The sequence below is a fragment of the Megalops cyprinoides genome, chromosome 15, assembly GCF_013368585.1.
Source record: "Megalops cyprinoides isolate fMegCyp1 chromosome 15, fMegCyp1.pri, whole genome shotgun sequence".
NCBI classification, from domain to species: Eukaryota; Metazoa; Chordata; class Actinopteri; order Elopiformes; family Megalopidae; genus Megalops; species Megalops cyprinoides.
This window is the reverse complement of record NC_050597.1, coordinates 21543414-21564444: the sequence shown is the minus strand read 5'-3', so window position 1 is coordinate 21564444 and position 21031 is coordinate 21543414. Positions and strand designations below refer to the sequence as shown.

The window sequence follows — 21031 nt, the reverse complement described above, 5'->3', positions numbered from 1 at the left end:
ACAGGTGTGGTGGAACTGCACTCTGTGTGAGATCTGAGCCGAGCCTCTGGAGTTCCCAACAGTGAAGGTTCTCTTAAGTGAGCATGTGAACAAAGTGCAAGGCTGTCCTTAAAATGCCCGTTCTCTGCTCCCACGCTCCCAAGGTGTCTGTATCTTATGAAACTGCAATCTGCGTTATTTCTCCTTACATAATGTGATTGGAAAGATAATGAAAGATTTCAAGCCTATTTAAGAAAGAAAGTGATGACTAACAGCTACAGGACAAACAAATGAGTCCTTAGTCGAATCATTTAATGCCCTCTTAAGTGTCTGCCCTGATGATTCATTAGAATGAGGACCTTGAGCTCCAAAAACAAGATAGCCCAAGTCTGCGCAATTCACAATTGTATATTGCCCTCCTGCATATTGTTAGATGAAGCTAATTCTCTCCAAGGGAGTGGTTTGGGGAACGGACTGGTTTGGGGAAGGTGGCCAAAACCATTGTGGGGAGGGAAAAAAGCACTCCTGTGCTTTGCAGTCTTTACAGATGGCTGTGGGTCCCCTGGACCTGCTCTTTAAAATGACTGCGGCAGAACGCACACCTGCAGCTGGTATGATGGTTCCTGGTTTGCGGTGCTGGGCTTCTGCTGATCAGCACTTCAGTGTGAGATGGCGATCCTTAGGCTAATGTGTAACGCCCTCACATTGTCTCTGTAGCTGTCACAAGTTCAGCATCACAAAGTGATCATAGCAACTTAGAAAGAAATGCATCTTTGATGAGCCTTATTCCCCTCACAGAAGCACAGAAACAAACACACACACACACTCGTGTGCACACGCGCACACACACACACACACACACACACACACACACACAGCAGGAAGAATAAAGTCTGTACACACCCCTCGCAGAACATCCACACACAAATCTGAGCACATCAGAAATCCTCACTCAGTGGCTAACCACGTTTCAGTAACGTTTGTCAGAAGAATAATCAAATTCAACAATCCTTACAGAACTGTTACGGATTAAAAAGACAAACACACCCAAAGCTCGGCAGCGTGTGCATGCTGGAGTACAGCATAAGATAATCTGACAGGTATTTGTGGAGCTTCTTGGGTTAGGTGTAATTATCCTTCAGCTCTGAAATTGTTTGCAAGATCTCTTGGGACGGCCGCCCAGATATGGATCTGTTGCAGTCACTGGATACAGTGTCATTGCCGGAAATATCTGCCTCTTGTTGGCATCTCTTTATTTAATGACTGCCTTGCTCTGTTTCTCTCATTCTGTCTAACTGTTTATGTCTTTTTCGCCTGTTACCGGAGGAAGTAACCCTAGAAACAGTAGTGTTCCTCTCTCGCTCACTGACAGAGAGACCGGCTCCCCCCAAAGCAACTCCCACACTCCCTCTGGCAACAAGGTCAGAAGGGTAGTCAGAGTCCCTGAAGACTGCCATAAAAGCTCTTATTTTAGATATGAATTTTATAATAGACCTGCTAGACAGATGATTCCTCTCCTTGATCAGGATCAATTAAGTAGAAAAACTGAGGGAAACGACGTGTGTACCCCCCCCCCCCCCACCCCCCGAACCCCACACACACAGACACGCACACATACACACACACACCCTTCACTAGGCTGCAGTCAAAGGAGAGATGAAAGCAGAGGAGACGGAGCAGAAAAGAAAAGAAGGAGGAAGAGCATGTTTCAGAAATAGAGAAAACAAGTGAAGGGAAGAGAAGAGAATGGGAGAAGAAGGGAAAAGAGGAAGAAAGGACGTGCCGGAGGAATGGCAGGGATGAGGATGGTAATCCGAAACGCCGCATTAAATATCAGTGCATTCCGGTAAATTAGCCTGCCCCATTACCATGCACAATTACGTCCTCTTTTGCATTCTCCTTGGTCTGTACCGCTCTGGCACTACAGCGGCGCTCATCTGAGGCATTAAAAAGCTGCCACAAAAACGAAGCACTGCAGGCACTGGGCTGGGGGGTAGAACATCCCATGTAGTTCATCTTTGACCTTAAATATCCGTAATGTATTTGAGCACCAACTAGGGGCAAACCTAACGGGGTTAAATCCTGTCATCAGAGTCTACTCCTGCAGTCATTAAATGAACAATGATCTCTCTGCAAGTCAGGCCATTAGCATCTTAAATAAGCTCTACCTTTTTGAGTGAATGGGCAGACGACTCGTGTGTAAATTTCCTCTACATTACCTCTGTAAGGCCAGAGCCTCTGACCTCCCGGGAGAAGCTGACGCTTTCCTAACGAGCCACATATTACCACGACTACCAAGACAGAGAATTTAGCCTGCCACAGTCACATCTTTTCTCCGTGCAGGACAAAAAAGAACACTCCAGGTCAGTTTTCTGTTGGCACCTACCACTTTCACATTCAAATGTGGGTGTTAGATGAATCAGAAAGTGAGAAGGCCCCCTGACTACGCAAGCTCACATAATAGGACTGAGCAGCTACAATAATGCTGCGCTGAGATCCTCTGAGTGCACGACACTGTTGCTGCTTTTTTATCTGGAACATTTGTTTACCGGTATCAGTGCCAGTGCAAAGCGGTGGGTATGTGATTTTAGTTTGATAGACCACAGGACTATGGGAAAATAGCCTCCATAAAAGCTGCATGTGGAGCTTTATTCTAAGAGCTTCAAGGTTTGGACAGCCGCTGATGGAGGTTTTTGACTCTGGATGCAACCTGAAACTGGATCCATTGGCTCGTTTGACCTCCAGTGAAAGTATGCTGAGTGTCATTTTAAGACACATTCGAAGCTCTGATAATCACATGCTTAGTGAGCAGTCAATACCATGAAATTTCATGGACTGTGACAAATTGGAACCCGCATATTTCTCCACTAGTGCTCTCATAACGACATGATTTTGCAAAGCTTCTTAGGGTTTGACCCATGATCCTCAATACAAGTGGAGGATCCTATGAAGCCAGGACTGTTGTACATAATTTTTTTGTTATGACTCACACTGCCCAGCTGCACTGTATATATGAAAGAAAAAGAAAAAAAAATCTGCACTGAAATAAGGGACAACAAACTGTTACACATAAATTTACCAGCAGAGGAGGAAGAAACTAGAGGGGAGCCAGAGGGCTGGATTACAGCTGCAGTCCCAGCATCCTCTCCCCTGTCTGCGCAGTGTCCGTGTGTCTGCCCCCGACCCCAACGCCACGCTCCGGCTGATTTCGTGGCCCGAGCAACAGCACACCCTGTGATGTTTCGCCCCGCTTGACAACCAGCAGCTTGTTAGCAGCACACGACGTCAAACTGGACTCGGACAGAGTTCAGCACATCCGAAAGGAGAAGATTTCAGGGCTTTGGCAGTCTCTCTGTTCCCCTTATTAACAGCAAAAACAAACAGCAAGCCAACACATATGTCTGAGGGCGATTCCTCCGTCAGATTATTTTTTGACATTTTCTCTTAGATCTTTTTTTTTTAGCTTGTTGCTGTTTTTCTAGTGAGGTTTTATGTATCATTAATTCCACACGCAGCATTCATTTATATAAGAGCATATTTATACACTGCTGTCAGTTGTGGCAGGATAACTGAAAGGAACAAACATAGATTTAAAAACTCTTAAAAAGATGAAATAGGAAAGAGTCTGAATTTAACAGAGGAAGCTGTGCTGAATTAATAACAATAGGCTGTATCACATTTCACCGTAACCCAAGGGATCGATGCAGTTAAAACACCTGAAGTAATGTCCATAGGATTACGATTTTCTACATTGCGAGAAATCATTATCAGGATTGATGAGCACACAGATAACCAATCAAACAGCACAGTGTCCTATCGATATCTAGCAGACGGGGAATTGGTAATCAATGGGCTGGAAGAATCATCACCCCGAGGATAAAATCTTAAGTCGAACCGATAAAATGTTTTATTTATTCTGTTCTGATATTTATTTTATTTTATTTCTTTCTTGTTGCAGTTCCTCCTGACCCCGTTTATGACTTAACAGAAATAAAGCCCAAATTGCACACAATGCTGAGGTGGCTTGCAAAAAAAAAGAACAGCAAGTGCCTAATTAATTGTCATTTTGTGTCGCATGCATTTTGCAGTAATTTCCTCACTGTGCACGATGCTGTTCCATGTAGTCAGTGCATAATTAAATGGCACATCGGCCGGCGCTACATAATATATATACGAAAATAAAAAGAAGACTCACTGGAGGTTTTGGTTTGAAGTAAACACTAATTATGTTTTATAACTGTGATGGCACGACTTGAACAAAAACAAATGAAGACAAGAGGAAATATTCCCTGGAAATAAACGGAGAGAGCCGCAAATGATTCTGGTTGTATATTAAAGGTGAAAATCTGGGTGTGAGCAACATATCACGTGTGTGTGTGTGTGTGTGTGTGTATGTGTGTGTGTGTGTGTGGGTCAGTGATCACGCATGCTCATATGCAAGTAAATGCCTGAATCTTCTCCCTGGTGCAAAAAGAAGACTTTCTCTGTGTCCTCCATTTTCCCCTCTGTGCAAACTCCCCGAAGTGCCCTGTGTGTTTCCCTCTCTTTCACGCTCTTACTATATCTGTCTCTCCGTCGTTCTGATCCATCAAAGGGAAATCTTTTTAGCAGGTCCACCTTTCTTCTTTTCACAGAACACTTTTCGAAAGAGCCGTCTCCTTTCACACAACAATGTGAGCGGGGCTCTCTCTTTGTATTCCTGCGGCTCGTCTGGGCAGTGCTGCAGGAGATGGAGAGGCCGGGCGCTGCTGACACCCTGCTAATCTTTCCTCTGCACAAACAGCCCGGCTCTTGTGGTTACAATGGGATCAGTACCGATGAGCCCTGTCTCGGTTGCTGGGGAGACGTAACAAGTTCTGGGATGCTGCTCGCCGAAAATCACTGAGCTGCCCACACAGTACACTCACTTCCAGGCTATCCAGAGTAAAGCCTGCAGCGTAGCATTGCCTCGAATCTGGGGCCCCCTTTACATCGCTGTTTTGAAAAATTGCTGCTGGGTCGTGGGTACCACTGGCTGCTTTTGCGGAAAACAAAAACAAGCACAAGATGTGGGAATTTCCTCGCGGTCGCCATAAACACTCTGAATGAAAAATGAGAGGGCTTTGTTTTTGATTGTGTGCATGGTTGTGTTTGTTGCTGGTGCCCTGTTGTGCTCTTGAGTAAATTTTGCTCTGCACCATTATTACCTGCATGACTTTCCTTTCTTTCACGAGATGTGGACAGAATGTGCTCATTAGATCCAAACTGTGCAGTTTGTGTCATTAACATGCGTATATCATACAGGCCGGATGTGGCCGGTGACTTGTCCCTGGGAGGGGACTGGGACCTTTTAGAGCTGCGGGATTGCGGATGGCTCTGAATTGGACCCTTACTGCTGCCGCTGCCCACGAACATGGCAGAAAGCGGTCCCGCAGATCAATCAGCCTTCGGGACACATAAGGACGCGTTAATTCATCACACCTGGATGGACGTCGATATCGACCTGAGCACGGCACGGGCGGATGGTGGGTCTCAATGATAACGCATGAGGCAGAAACTTAATATGGCCGTGGCGCTTTTTCAAGACTGTTAGTTTTCCTCAATTCATCAACTGAGGGGAAAAAGGAGCAAATGCGTAACCATGAAAGAGGTACGAGCATGTCTGTGTGTGGCACCGCAATCCTCCTGTGGGCATCCATTACATACACACTAATGACAGTGATGGGCCTCTAAGGCTGGACTAATGAAACGGAGCCCCGCGCTGCTCTCTGTCTGCCATGTAAATAACCGTGCCCTACAGTCTGTTTTAATCCCATTATTCACAGTGATGTATCGCGGATCCGGCTGGGCTCGCGCAATGCTGCTGAGTGGCGGAGTCAGCGGAACCGGCCGGGACTGTGGGGCTGCTGCTAAATCAGAGGTTCTGTGAGCGGAACGTGCTGCCCCTTCGCCTTGCCCGTTTGTGTAATGAATCTTCGGGGTATCGGCATGTTTACAGCCCAGCCAATATCTGGCTTTTTGGTTCACTGCTCCCACTGTGCAGTCTCCAGGCCTGTGTCGGCATTAAGCCACGGAGAGACCTTTCATAAGTCCTTTGATTCTGAGGGAAAAAAAGCCTTGTTTCAGTGATCCTGGTTTTTTTTTAGGTAGCTTTACTCTCTGCTAACCTCCATTCATGTTGCCATATGGACAGCATTCTACTCAAAGAAAAATCAAAGTTCTTTTGTAGCAATGCAGTAATCCTGTATCTATGGCCCAGAGTGCAGTTAGAGAGATCAGATAGTGGAGTCCCTCCAGGGCTCTTCACTGATTGGCTGACAGGTGTTGGAAGAAGGAGGCCTTTTCCCTCTTCACAGCTGTTTTTTTTTTTTTTTTTTTTTCCAGACCAGGAATCACGTGAAAGACAGAGCGTCCTGTGGCAGGTGGTGTGAATGACTGAGGCATTTCAAGGTCTGGAGAATGCAGTGTTTTACCCACTAAGCACTAAATTAGCTTGTCTGCTGCGACCCCTTGCTTCCTCTTCTGTGACAGAGGAGTTCTTGCTCTGAATCTCCCAGGAGCTATCTTGTTTTTATTGTTTTCGTCCATCTCCACACACACACACACTCACACACACGCACACGCATGCACACACACACACACACACACACACTTGAATGCTTGTGTTCTTGGTTGGAATCAACAAAGAGAATGGGACAGTTTTGGCTGTGAGCAGCAAGATAGACCAGTGATGGCTGCATCACAAACACAGGAAGTGCCCTTTCCAAAGCCCAACATCACCAGACACCCACAGAACACAGGAATTGCTCTTTAATTGCCCCTACATCACCAGTGCCCTAGAGAATACAGGAGTTGCTGTTAGGAACACCACATATCACCAGATGACTAGAGAACACAGGAAGTGCTCTTTCCAATGCCCTCACCAAACCAGAAGCCCGGCAGAGAAAGGAAGTGCTTTTTATGACACTCCCACGTCAGGGGCATGTTGGTGCCCCGCTGCGGGTTGCACTCCATGTACTCCAGGGCCGAACCTGACAGGCCTTTCAAGCAGCGGACAAACAAGCAGGCCAGCGGCGCAGGGTCTTTTGTGTAATAATGCGCCGCTGCACAAAGACTGTTTCAGAGCTGGCTGAGCAGCGCTGTGGCGTGTGCTATATACATCATCCTGTCCTCTCAGTGCCTGCAGCCTCGCACTGCTGTACTGTGACTGGGAAAAGCATGTGTGAGTGCGCGCGTGCGCGCGTGTGTGTGTGTGCGTGCAAGTGTGTGTGTTTGCGTGTGTGTGTGTGTGTGTGTGTGAAGTGACCAGAAGCCGGAGGTGAGAACATCTAACAAGGCCGCTGAATAACTGCAATTTTGTGACAAATGAGGATCCCGAGATCACAGACAGAGGAGGGATCCCCGGTTAGGAGAATAGGGAGAGTCTGGGTGAGAGTGCGGAGCGGTATTCAATGGAGCCAGGGCACAGTGAAGTAGAATAATGACTCACGCAGTCTACACTCCACTTCCCATCTCTATCCATGTGCAATATTCCATTGTCTGCCCCCCGTGCTATAAGTGTTGGATAACCCCCCGCCCAGCACAATTTCTTTCACACAGACGCACAGAGAACATTTTCTGATTGGAGGAGGAGGACCACACAGAAGTGGTGTTGCTCTCCAGAAGCACAATCGTGTGCAAATCCATCGCGGCTTAGTCTGCGTTACTTACTGGAATTCCGCTTCGCTGGGAAACGAGCAGATTGCCATTGAAATGATTGGTCAATTAAATTCGCCATGGATAAATTCCAGCTGGGGGAAAAGATACAGGGCTCACGGCCCCGCTAGGAGGACTGCCGTTAAGAATGTTCTCTTTGAGAGCTTCTGCAGCACATGAGCAGTGAATACCGCATGCACAAGTAAAGTAGAAAATCTGTGCCTGCTCATTTTCCATTTTTATAGTGACCTCAATAAGGGGGAGGCTACTATGCAGTGTGCAAAGCGGTCTGCTTATCCCTTCTTCACCCGCGGCTCATGGCTCTGTGCTACATGGATATGGATGCGGGTGTGAGCGTGCGTAATAATCTCACCTATACAAGGAAGAATGCACAACCCACGAAGCCCAGGGTGCCTCCCATCAGTATCAAGACAGAGTCATTATCCAGCCAACCTTCATTTGCACATCTCTCCTCTCTCCTAATTGACTGTAATTAAATCGAGCTTAGGCTCACAATGTTATTACTGCATGTTGGGCTGACTCTCCCTTGAACGTAGAAGCGAGATTTGCCTGCGCACCAGACGCACGCTCCAAAGAAATGAAATTGGCGAAATAAAAGGGAACGAAGAGAACATTAGAGAATGCTAAGGGCACAGCTGTAGCTGTGTCTCCGGGGTGGGTCGGGGGCACAGGCATTATAGCGACATGCACGGCCTCTTACATTCATGCATGCTGCAATCCTACAGAACTTCATAAGAGAGCTCCAGGCTAAACTCAGCCAAAGGAGAGAGAAACAGGGTGGACATGTATACAACAAGGCTTACACCCGCCTTTGCAGTCTCAGTACAATGACAATCGTATCATCACAGCCTTATTTCAACACAAATTCTACTACTGCTATTACAATTATTACTATTACTACTACTACTACTAATAATAATAGTATGTCAGAGTTTGAAAAGCCCAGAGGGAACTACTAAATGTGAAGGCAGTGTGGCTGCATATTCCTCTAATTACGAGCTCTGACTGAGCCCTGTTGATTTCCCTGAAGCTTTCGGCATCCTTGGCACTTGGATCATCGTGGCGGTCATAGTTGATTACGACAAAGCATTCGGTCAGGGAGTGCAGCCCTCGGAATCCAAACGCCCCAGATTAATGATTGTCTGATTGCATTTAATTATGTAACACGCCAGACACGGCACTGAATTATAATAATGCGAGTAAAGGTCCCCATTTTCTCCAGCGGTTGATAAGGCCAAAATTAATTTGATCATTTCAGAGAGGTATCTTTTCCCCCTCAATGGATATTCTCCTCCTCTCTTGCCTCTCTCATCCCTCCTCCCTCTTTTCCTGTCCTTCTCTCATGCCATCTCTTAAACAAGATCAAACCCTCTATGGAATGCCACAGCTCACAATTATAGAATGAGAAAAATACCATCATTGAAAATGGAAATACTTAAGGAATACAGTTCTGTGTACACAAAAGTGTATACAGTTCTGTGTACGTAATTATCGCCCTCTCAGCTTGCACATCTTGAAAAGGGAGAAATGGAGAAAAGGATCCGATTTTAAGTCAAAAGCTATCAATTAAATTCAATGAAGATCTTCCTTGAGCTCCCAGTTATTACTGGGCTTGTCAGCTTTCAGCATTTATTTGTCAGACCTCTCTTCCCTTGAATAAGACAAAGGTGGAATAAACTCAGCTATAGAGAATGGGGACAGAGGAGCTGTGGTGGGACTGCAAGGTGCAGAGACTGAGGTAATTACTCTGCCATCTGCAGGCCTCAGACTCACCTGCGCCCTGTTAACAGAGAGTGACAACAAATAAATAAATGTGTCATTCGGCTGCAGTTTTACTCGAATGAAAGAGCGCTTTTTTCATCCCACTTTGATAAAGACAAAGCGTAGATTGCTAATAAAGGAACGGATTCACTCAGAAAAAAAGTCAAATACCTGTAGTTATTTGCAACAGAGCACTTGAAAACTTTTTTTTTTTTTTTTTTTTTAGATTTCAGCAAATAGATTACTTGAAAAGACAACGACTAGAGTGATGGAAGTATGCTCAACTGGCTGGTTTCCACTATGATCAAAAGGAAGTTAGTGGCATATGACAGCCATGTTATAACTGTTTATGACAGTGTGAAAACCATGCGCGGCCTTCACAGGAGTCACAGTGGGCCTCTTCACATGTCAGTCAGCTGCACAACAGCCTGGACAAAATCAACCCTGGGCCTGAAGTGGTGGAAGAGCAAACACACTTTGGGCCTACGTGTTGTTCCACCCACAACATCAGCCCTAGGACAGCTCTGTAAACACCAGGCATCTAATGACCTGCTCTGGGGCACGTAAACAGAGGGGTGTGATGAATGTACCGCACCCCCAAGGATCGCTGGGTGGGAGTTATTGCTGTGTGAAAGCCCGGGAATCTGCAGTGTCAATCACGGGGCCTGTGTCCATTTCCCAGGGCCATCTGTGATAAATGGCCCCGTCCACCGCAGCAGAAAAGCCAGGCCCTGCCACTGCTGGCGAGGCCTGATTGTCTTAATTAACCAGTCGGACTAACGAGCCGTCACTCTCTCTCCACCGGCCGTGAAATGGGCTTCGCCACCAACGGCCTTGGCCCCTCCGAGCGACGGGTTACTGTATTGACAATCTCTAATCTAGTACTTTGTCTGTTTGTCTTTGTCGGCACTTCATTCACGCGTGTCCCGCTGGGTAATCATCGTGTAATTCCGGTGCAGTTGTCATCTCCTCTCCCTCTCTCCACGCCCACTCGCTTGTCCACTCTCGGCCCACGTCCTGTCTGCAAGGAGAAATCTGCACTCCCCCCCGCAAAGTTTTGGGAGAAACTGCAGGATCTTGTTTACAGCTTTGAGACAGTCAACATCCAACATTTTTTTCCCTTTTCTTTTCCTCCCCGTGGTTTCACAGCAAATTGATTCTGTGTCAGTGCCATCAAAGCGTAATTCGGTGCCACTGAATTTGTTTGTTAAACATTCATTTTGCAACTGTCAAATGGAAGAGACTCTTATTTGTTTTGTCGCCGTTGCTTTTTTTTTTTAGGAGCCAACAGATGTGGTAAATAACCACACTCCTAATTAGCAAATCGGCAACTAAAAGATCTAAACGAGGGGGGATAATTACGCAGAGGAAGTGATGCAGAAACAGGGAGCTACTCGACAGACTACTGCACATCCGTGAGTGTGACAATGTCTTTCTCATCTGCAGGACATATCTCACAGCATGCCATCCATTTTTTTTTTTTTGTCTCCTTGTGGCTTGACTCTTTCCCTCTGACAACAAGCTGACGATTTTCAAGAAGCAGTTCCACTGCAGTTACCTAATAGCTGCCTAATAACCAGGTGAACCCTAAGAAATGCACAGACAGTCCCGTGACAATAACACTTCCTTTACAGTCCCCAAACTGCATATAGATGACTATAAAGTGGGCTGTAAGTCACAGGCAGTGGAACCTGGCTACACTGTTGTAGTTCTGCCAAGGACATGGAAGTAACTTCACTTAACTTCATTAAAATGATAGGTCTCAGCCAGGTGTATTCTCTCTTCAAAATAGCCATCTGTTCTTGGTAGCTTTTCTTAGCACTTAGTAACTATCGTCCCCTTCCAAAAAACCGCGAGCCATCGACACTTTGAAAGTTAATGGTTGCGCTTTGTGAGTCTACCATGCTGGTTTCTTTGGGGGGGGGGGGGGTTACACCTCTTTCAAAATCTCAAATCTTCAAGGGTTGGCCTGGATACTGTGGTGTTTTTTTTCCCCCCGAGTGTAAAACAGGCTGCGATGTCCTATCCCACTCTGCATGAATGAATATGCATATGGACTACAAACGCTGCTTGCATCACATTATCCCCCTTACTTGTGATGTGATGTGCAGCTATCATGCTTTGCGGAACACAGAGTTCCACTAATTTATACTGCACCGCCGCGCTTCTTCCATGCAATCTCATCTGGCAGTAGACAAATGTGCAGGTTAAGATGATTCACTTCCCGATCTGCGAGGCCCTTGCACTAGCAGCGGCACAAGCACAGCACACCACCTCGGATGGTTCTCAGACGTCCTCGAGAAGGCATCTGTAGTCACGACCCGCTTTGAGATTTCACCAGGACAAGCTTTTTGTTTTTCGAGTGAAGTACACATGAATTTTCATCATAGGAAAGAAAAATATACTAGCGTACCGAATGGCAATGGAGGCTGTTATTCACACCCGTGCTGAAGGCCCAAGACGGCAGCCATGCGTGCTGCTTTGTGCCAAGGTCTCCATGCCCTCTCTGCCATTAAAGAGGATTTACAGAGCAAGGCTGTGTTTGTGCACCTCTGTCCCCAAGGGCCAGGCCTATGAAGCGCCATTCCCATACACACACATTTACTATGCATACATTTTCATACAGGATTAGCCCTGCCGCGATAGCGTATTGACACTGGGGTCTCTGAAGTTCTGATTGGCCCTGCCTGATAACACGCGCATTCAAAGGCAAACAGAGGGGGAGAGGGGAGAGCGTGGCGAAACGCAAACGGAGCCGGGAGCCCGCTGGATCACACATGCCCGATCGTTACACGCCTGAGCGGTTTCTGAAAGCTCAGCAGCAGCTATTCATCTTCCCCGACTCTTTTGTGTGTGTGTGTGTGTGTGTGTGTGTGTTTGCGCACGCGCACGTGTGTGTGTGTGACAGAACACTGCAATGTGCGTGGGACGGTGGGTGTGAGATGGCTGCACTTTAACGCCTGTGTTCCCTGTAATCTGCGCCTATGGGACGACGCGCTCATGTTGGCCTTTGCTGATAGATTAAACATGCAGTTTCCCCTCTGTGTCTCTTCCCTCACTTTGTAAGCCTACTCTGCTAAATGGTGTGATGTTATTTAATTAGCTGAATAGCTCAAGGAAATGAAATTGGGGGAAAAAAAGACACTGAAGAAGATTTAAAGGAAGAAAAAAAAGAAAACGTGGTTCTAAGCAAATCTAACAAGCTGTGGAGGGAGCCTGGGGGTAGTGTGTGTGTGCATGTGTGTGTGTGTGTGTGTGTGTGTGCGCATACATGTGTATGTGTGTATATGTGTGTATGCATGTATGCATGCAAGTGTGTGGGTGAGGCAAAGTATGCCATGTCACATGATACTGCGCCTAACATGTGTTCCCGTGCCAGCGCACATAAAGCCCTCCTCCACCCAAACCCTCGGGGCTTCATGCAGGCACAGTTCACACTGCATCTAATCTCAGCGCTTATGCCGCACTTCCATACAATTATGCACAGATGATAAGGAAAACATGGGGGAAGAAACCGTTCCTTTAAAGAGTATATGCTGCACGCGGGCTAAAATGAGATGGTGTTTAGGTGTTTGGCAGTCATTTTATCGTTCCTCGCCAGCAGTGTTGAGGCTCAGAGGGATCCAAGGAGAAGGTAGGTAAGTGAAATCTCCCTCAATCCTATTAGAGTGGATTAGAGCCAGCCTGCTCCCCATGCCACCACACGGCTGCAGGTGTGCGATTGGGAATCACAAGAAAAGAACAGAAATGACATCGCCTGTTCTTTTTTTTTCCCTTCTTCTTTCCCTGTTGGTGTTGCTCCACTGAGGATTAAAAAAAAAAAGTCATTAGAGCTAAGGGTAACAAATCAGGGAGATTGAGGAAATAAGGAGAGCAGTTTACCTGTCAGAAACAAGAAGGCAAGGAAATGCTCTAAAATACCTTAATATCCCAGAATGCTTATCACCTGGAAACGGCCTGGTGTCTGGTTCTGCTTTTTCCACTGGTGTCTTGACACACAGATCTTATGTCCTGGCCTTGTGCCTCACTGTCTGTCCCTAGACTAACAAATCAGCTATACTGAGAAAATCACCTTGATTCCTTCAACACGTTATTAACCACTGTAACCTCTGAGCGGTCATACTAAATATAAAGCAAGTGAAGTCTGCACATGCAGGTACATGGACACACACAGCAAATTGCCGATTCACTCAAAGTTATGCATAGCACAATCTTTACCACTGGAACATGAGACTGAATATACTCAATAAACTCTGAACTGTAGTGTACATAGATATATATATATACACAGTTGACAACAGGCAACAGACAGGAGAGGCCTGTCGTGCGAAGGTGTGCCATTGCTGAAAGTTCTCCCCTCTGAGCCCCCGCAGCACAGCTGGGGCCGTTCCGCTGTGCAGGGTGAAAGATTTCACGCCTTTTCTTCCTCTTTCCCCTGTGACCTTTCCACAACCAATTAGGCTATAGCTAGTGGTTGCCTAGGTGCCATTATTTGCAGCGCTGTGATACTGTCTCAGCTATGATACTTTGCGGCTAATATTTTTCTTTATTTTTGCTTTTAACAAGCTTCCAGCTCCCTTTTTGTCTTCTAAGGTTTCATCGAGGGAATTGGTGAGTGGGGGGGGGGGGGGGGGTAAGTGGGGGGGGGGGGGGTCAATGATTTATATTGTCAGCAGACCAAAACGAAGTCTGCAGGCTCGATTAGAATGGTAGCTAGCAACCACCTCGTTACTGTGAAACAGAGGGAGGCTTTTCTCTGGGGATTGCACTCAATTGAGTTTCGGTCGCAAGACGCGGCTTCTGAGAATTTCTTGCTCGCTTTCATTCATTTCAGTTTCTGTCCTTTTTTCCCCATGACAGAATGACATTTAAGAGTGACCCGGGCGCTGGGACAACAGCACTCAAATGATGTTGACGCACCTGCAGCTGGCTGTATTAGTGACCACTAACAGTCGTGTTCAAAAGGACTTGTAGGGGACATTATCGAGGTTCAGAGGAATGTATACCACTGGTAAAATAGATTAGATAACTGCAGGGGACAGACAGGCAGACACAGAGAGACAGACAGGTCGCTATGTGTACCTCTGTGCATGCCTCGCATGCATGTGCGCATGTGTGTGTGTGTGCGTGTGTGCGTGTGTGTGTCCATGCGCATATGATTGCCTGTGTTTATGAGCATGTGTGTTACTCTCCGTATTAAACACAGAGCCAGTCCAGACTGAATTTACTGTGCACATTTCCTGCACAGCCTCTTGCTATATCAGTACTGACCTACAAACTGAGCGGGCATTTCATCATTCAGTGGAAAATTAAAATCACTTTAGATTAGATTCAAACCCTGATCTCTGGCTCTGTGTGCCTCTGATAGACAGGAAGAGGGGCCATCGTGCGAGGAGGGTGGGGGGAGGGGGGTGCTGTGGAGGGGGTGGAGGAAGAAGGGGAAAAGAAGGAGATGGTGCAAGACGGAGGAAGACGGGAGAGCAAAGGAGAGACAGAAAAAGAGGGGGAGTGGGAAAAATAGCGAGAACGAGAAAGAGAGAGAGAGCGTCTCTGAGACGATGATTCATCAGCAGTCAGATGGGAGATGAGCTCCCTTGCTCGAACCTGCCCCAGATCGAGGGAAGAGAATGTCTCCTGTAATCCAGCAAGGAGCTCTCTGGGAAACACGCTAGCTTTAGCCCAATGACCCCCTCCCAAGAGCCTGACCTGTCAGCTCCCATAGCGACACAACCACTGCCGCAACTTCACACACCAGAGGCTGCAAAACACAACCTGGTCAGCTCAAATTAGTACCACTGCAACATACAAACCACCACGGATCAGACAGGAGCAACTTCCTGCGGTAACCGGAAAAGGTAAGGTTCAAGACACTACAGAAAATAAGAATGAGACGATCATGATACGACTGAATCAGGAAGAAGACGAATAAATCAGCCCACCTATGAATTATGTATATGTCTATCTGCATGTGCTAACATGTTTTTTGTACGTTGAGGTCATTGATTAACCTATTCAAGTCGTGTAGCAGCAATGACATCAAACATAATACAATTTTTACTGTGGCTAATTAAAAAAAAATAAACAATAAAATAAAACAATTACCAAATCAATATAAATTCCAATGTGTGATAATACTGCACTCGGGAGCTATGAAATAACATTTTATGCAATATATGAACAGGAAAATGTTAAAGTGGCTGGAGATATGAGCTGCAGTTTTAATATGAGTCCAGGCTGAGTCTCAGGAAGTGTTTCCATGGCAGCGCATGCTCCAGGTCAAGAACCTTGCATGGATCACCTGGCAGCAGGAACTTGTACCCTTGTGCTTATTGGCTGTCCACCATCATTGTTCTACTGCTGATCTCAGCTGAGCAAAGAGCTGTCAGACAGCTCCAAGGCCCAGTGACTGCATGTGACACTGGGGCACGAACAAGGTACAATTATACTCAACAAGGTACAACACACAGGGAAGAGGCGAGACTACCACTCCTCCCTCTGCCTCTCTTTCCACCCTCCACCTCCCCCTTTTTGTCTTCTTTCATTCTCTCCCCTCCCTCTGTCTGTTTTGTTTTCCCTTCTATGCCTGGATTTGGCCACAGTAGAATTCTTCTTCTAATCCATTCCTTCATTAGCACTTAAGGTAGAGCCTATTAAAATTGATTACAATCACTTAAATTGCTTTCTCTGACTGATAGAAAAAGCCAGGATTAAAAACACAAAAGTGACATTGTATATGTTTGAGAGAGCAGATGGGAGTGAGGTATACATCAGAAGTATCTGCTGCCTCCCGTAATTATCTTCTGACTGTCATTCTTTACAACTGGAATGCACGCACACCACACACACACACCATGTGCTCAAGCACACACGCACACATACACACACATACACATACACACATACAACTGCAACCTATACCCCCACAGAGTCTACCCACTGTACCCCTTCCCAAAAAAAAAAAAAAAACACCCATTTGTTACCAGCACAACATCCAGAGACACCTATACACACCTGCACTCTCACCATTTCATCCCCCCAACAAAGCAAAATCAATACAACCCTTTATCGTCTCCCACCCACCCTCACACCACCCTCACCCACAACTGCAGAATGAGCAGAAAAATGGAATGAGAGAGAGAGAGCACGAGCGAAAGGGAGAAAGAATATAAATGAAAATGAAAGAGAAAGTGTCAGGGTGGGAAAAAGTGTCCAATGGTGTCGCGGAGCTTGTTCGGAGCTCAACCTGCGGTATCTGCTGGTAATTTGCCTCACGGTCTAGCTTCACATTCAGTTCTCTCTGCTGATTATTTTCCCGGGATTTGTCCCCAGCTCGCTCGGCTCACATTTCCGCTCTCCGCTGGAACTGGCCAGGAGAGTGAAGCAGCCCTTGCCCGGGTGTGTGGATAAATTCCATTCGAGTGCTTTCTGCTGATAACGGGACTGAATTTAGAGTGGGTTTTGAGCCGGTTCGTCTTCGTGTCAATTTCCACGCCTGGAGAGCATTTACACACTTCTTTTCTTTTTTTCATTCTTATCCTATCTGTAGTTATTAAATATCAGTATTTGTTTTTTTTTTTTCTTTCTCTTTTTATTTCAGAAAAAAAGTGAGGCCAAAGATGGATATACTTTAATCTCTTCTGTTCATCTCTCTCTCTCTCGTACATAAACTCCTGTTCATCTCCAAATGCAAATCCAATTACGTGGAGTGGCGCGGTGAATGGCAGCAGGTGCCCACCCGCGGTGCTGTCCGGCCGGGCGCCAGGCCTGCTGGCCCCTTCAGAGCGGCGCGGGCCGGTGGCAGCAATGAGCCGTGGAGAGGGACAAACAGAATAAGGGTAATCTGTACTGCAATTAGCATTTACACATACACACCATCTCTCACGCTCTCTCTCTCTCTCTTTCTCTCTCTATTCAATTTTGTTCTATTCAGTGCTATTCATTCAGCTTCACTGGCATCTTTTGAATCACAGTGACCACAGGGTCTGCTCTCTTTGGCCCTGTTTGCCTGAGTCTGCTTGTTTCAATGGCTCTGCCGTGGTCACACAGTCACTGAGATTGTCTGTGGTCTAGACCTGCCTCTGCTTTGCATTCCCGACGGTTAACTGGTATCACGCCAGTGTGCATTTCATGTTCAAGGCCAGATCTCACTCCAGGGTGTTTCAAGTTTTTAGGAGCTTTCTTCTTTCCAATGGTCTAGATACGATTCTTTGATGTGTTTTATGAATCGGTTCATTCCAATTGGAAGTGTATTTGCAGTGCTGTTCTGAAGCTTAATGATGTCAATATTGCTCTGTTCCGTGAGCTTCTTTAACATATGATTTCGGAAATGTGGTAATCTTATTTGCAGTTCTGCATCTGTGAAAAAACTGTAATTTATTGACTCAATAGAAAATGGCGGTTTGTTGTTTCTAGCACAGCTATGCTAGGATTTAATTTCTGCTCTCTCCCTGAGTCAATCCAGTACAAATCAATTGGCTTTACTGGCAGGAGACGTATGCACTTGTGTTACTACATTATATGAAAATAACTTGTGATATAACAAATATGAAATTAATTAAATTAAATGGAAAATCTTTCTGAATTCTAACATGCCATATTGGTATAACCAAACACACACACACACACAAATATGATAACAACAATGCCTTTTTAACAAGCATAACGTCAATGAAAATATTGTTGGTAGTAACTAAAGCAACAACAAAAGGTTTTGTAGAAAATTATATGAAATATTTAAACATTAACAATTCATTGCATTTGTTAAGAGACATGTGGTGTCCTATTGTCAACAGAATTTGCCCACTTGGTCTGACAAATTCTCATTTGCTTGTTTTTGAACAGCTGGGAAAGAGATATTTCACAGTGCAGCAGTGTAACACTACAGCCATGTTCACACACTGCCCTCTCCACTCTTCTCTCTCCCTTTCTTTGAGACAGGCAGGCAAGCGCCAACTTCAGCCAGGCCCCACTCAGAAAAAAAAAAAAAAAAAATTGACCTGACATGGAGATTATGATGCGGCTGTCAGGATCCCTTCATCAATCCAATATGTACTCATTTAACCAGATCCCCGCCCCGCACGCCGCAATAGAACTGCGATTGATTGTTTTGACAGCTCCTCAAACATTCGCTCCTCTGCGCGCCTCGGCAGCCGAAAGCGCGCAGGACGCCCTCGGCTCACTTAATACTTCCTGTTTATTACCTTCTTTTCCCCATGAAATGATTCTCGTCACAGATCGATAACTGCCACTCGACACACGGGTTTTGACAGTGGAGCCTGCCGCATGCTGCAGCAACACATCGCAAATGTAAATGATGCTTTTCCAGGCAAAGACTTTTATGGTGCAGAAGCACAAATGGACAATTAGCTGAACAGTTTTAATGAACAAAAAAGTGAATGCAGCTGGCTTCGCTTATGCAGAATTGAGTTATTTATACAGATCATCAGGGACACTGTTAAGTACTCTCTGACAGTAATATCTAAAGGCAGGTAAAAAAAAAAATTACATAAGTACTCCTAATAGGATTACATTGTCACATGGACTGTGAAATGTCCACCTTGAAACGCATGCACCGCTGGGGTTAATTTCTGCTGCTTCTAAGGGAGCCCAGTGAAAAACCACAAGTGAAGGAATCCTTCCACAGCAGCTGCTAATTCGACGCAAAATATAATCAGGAATGAGTGTAGAAAGCAAAAGCGCAGGGGTGCATGCTTTATGCAAATTGGGATGAATAATTGAGGAAGTGTTCATTTTTAATTGCTGTGATGCGTAGTCCACATGATGCAAAATATGATGTAAATTACCTCAGTGCCTTGGAAACATTTTTTTTTTCTTTTTTGTTAAAGCGAGCGCTGTCCAGAAGCCAGGCTGTGTGTCAGTCCTGCTTTCAGAGCCTGCCATTTTTCATTCATGAACATTGTCATCTGAATTTAGCCGGCTCATATCCGTAACAAAGGCTTTGGACTGTCTTCCTATACGGCGCTAATGTGAAGTATGGCAGAGCGTGCTGGCACTCTAAATATTTCCACACATCATGGCAAAAACTGCCAAAAAGGCAAAAATAAATTATTTAAAAAATTATATAGATTCATGATACGCATTCAGACACGTGAACTACAAAAAAGGCAGCAACATCTAGGCTGATCTCCCCTGCACCTCTCTCACTAAAAGGTCTGGAGACAGCGCCGTGTCCATTATGGGACTCGGGGACAGGAGGATAAGGGGACAGGGGGACAAAGGACAGGACCCCCTTGGGGCACCAGACAAATCCAATCAAAGCATCCTAATTGCGTCCCCTGCTCTCTCAGCAGTCCATTAAAGCTGCCATCATTGCATCAGCACTGCAGGTGTGAGCTTCACTAAATCCCACCTAATCCACCAGGGCACAAACACTGCATCAACGTCACTTTTCCACAACATTTACACCCTTCCATCTCTCGAATTACATGGGCTGGACCTGCACAGTCGTCCAGGCGAGGCAAACCTTACCTCAGTGCTGTAATAACGTCACATTTACATAACATTAAACTCCCCCCACAGTCTCCCACATCCCACTCACTGTACCTACACACAGCAGACAGTAATCACAGGAATTGCATCATCGTCACTTTTACATCACAATAAGCCCCCCCCTTCCCCAGCCCCCCCACTAGCTCTTACATTTCATAGACTGCACTTGCGTACATTGCTCATTAAACGTTACCTTGATATTACATCAACGTCACATTTGAGTCACATTTACTCCTCCAGTCCTCCAATTCCCACTAGGTGTTCCTACACACAACGTTCAATAAGCATTACTTCAGCATCATATTTGCTGTATACATATGTCACACAAATAGGAGTCCATAACTGGATTTAGAAAGCAGCTCTGTATCGCACACAGCCTTGTAACAAGCAGCACAGCTCAGTAATCACTGTGGAAGATATGGAGCAATGCGGCAGCAAGCCCACCTCCCCCCCAGTCCAACATACATACACACACACACACACACCACACATATACACATTTAACACACAAACACACACACACACACACACACACACACCACACATATACACATTTAACACACAAACACACACACACACACACACACACCACACATATTCACATTTAACACACAAACACACACCCACACACACACACACACACCACACATATTCACATTTAACACACAAACACACACCCACACACACACACACACACACACACACACACACACCACACATATACACATTTAACACACAAACACACAAACACACACACACACACACACACACACACACACACCACACATATACATATTTAACACACAAACACACACCCACACACACACACACACACACACACCCTGTAATCATACAATAACACACATGCACAAATGCACATTAAACACACACACACACCACATATACACACTAAACACACAAACACACACACACACACACACACACACACACACATTAGGGCATGCTGTTGAGCAGGGAGGTCAGCACCATGTTAAAGACACGGCAATCACATGCACCTCCACATGTCCAGACCTCACTGATCTTGTTGCTGTGCCAGGAAAGGGCAAAATACCCTGCCCTATGCCAC

General features: G+C 45.8%; 1 protein-coding gene across 25 annotated transcripts in view; it reads right to left on the bottom strand.

Annotated features, from left to right (window-relative positions):
• LOC118789872 (neurexin-1a) overlaps nt 1-21031 on the bottom strand; it is a 307259-nt gene that overhangs the window by 110171 nt on the left and 176057 nt on the right. The gene's annotated exons all lie outside the window — the stretch shown is intronic.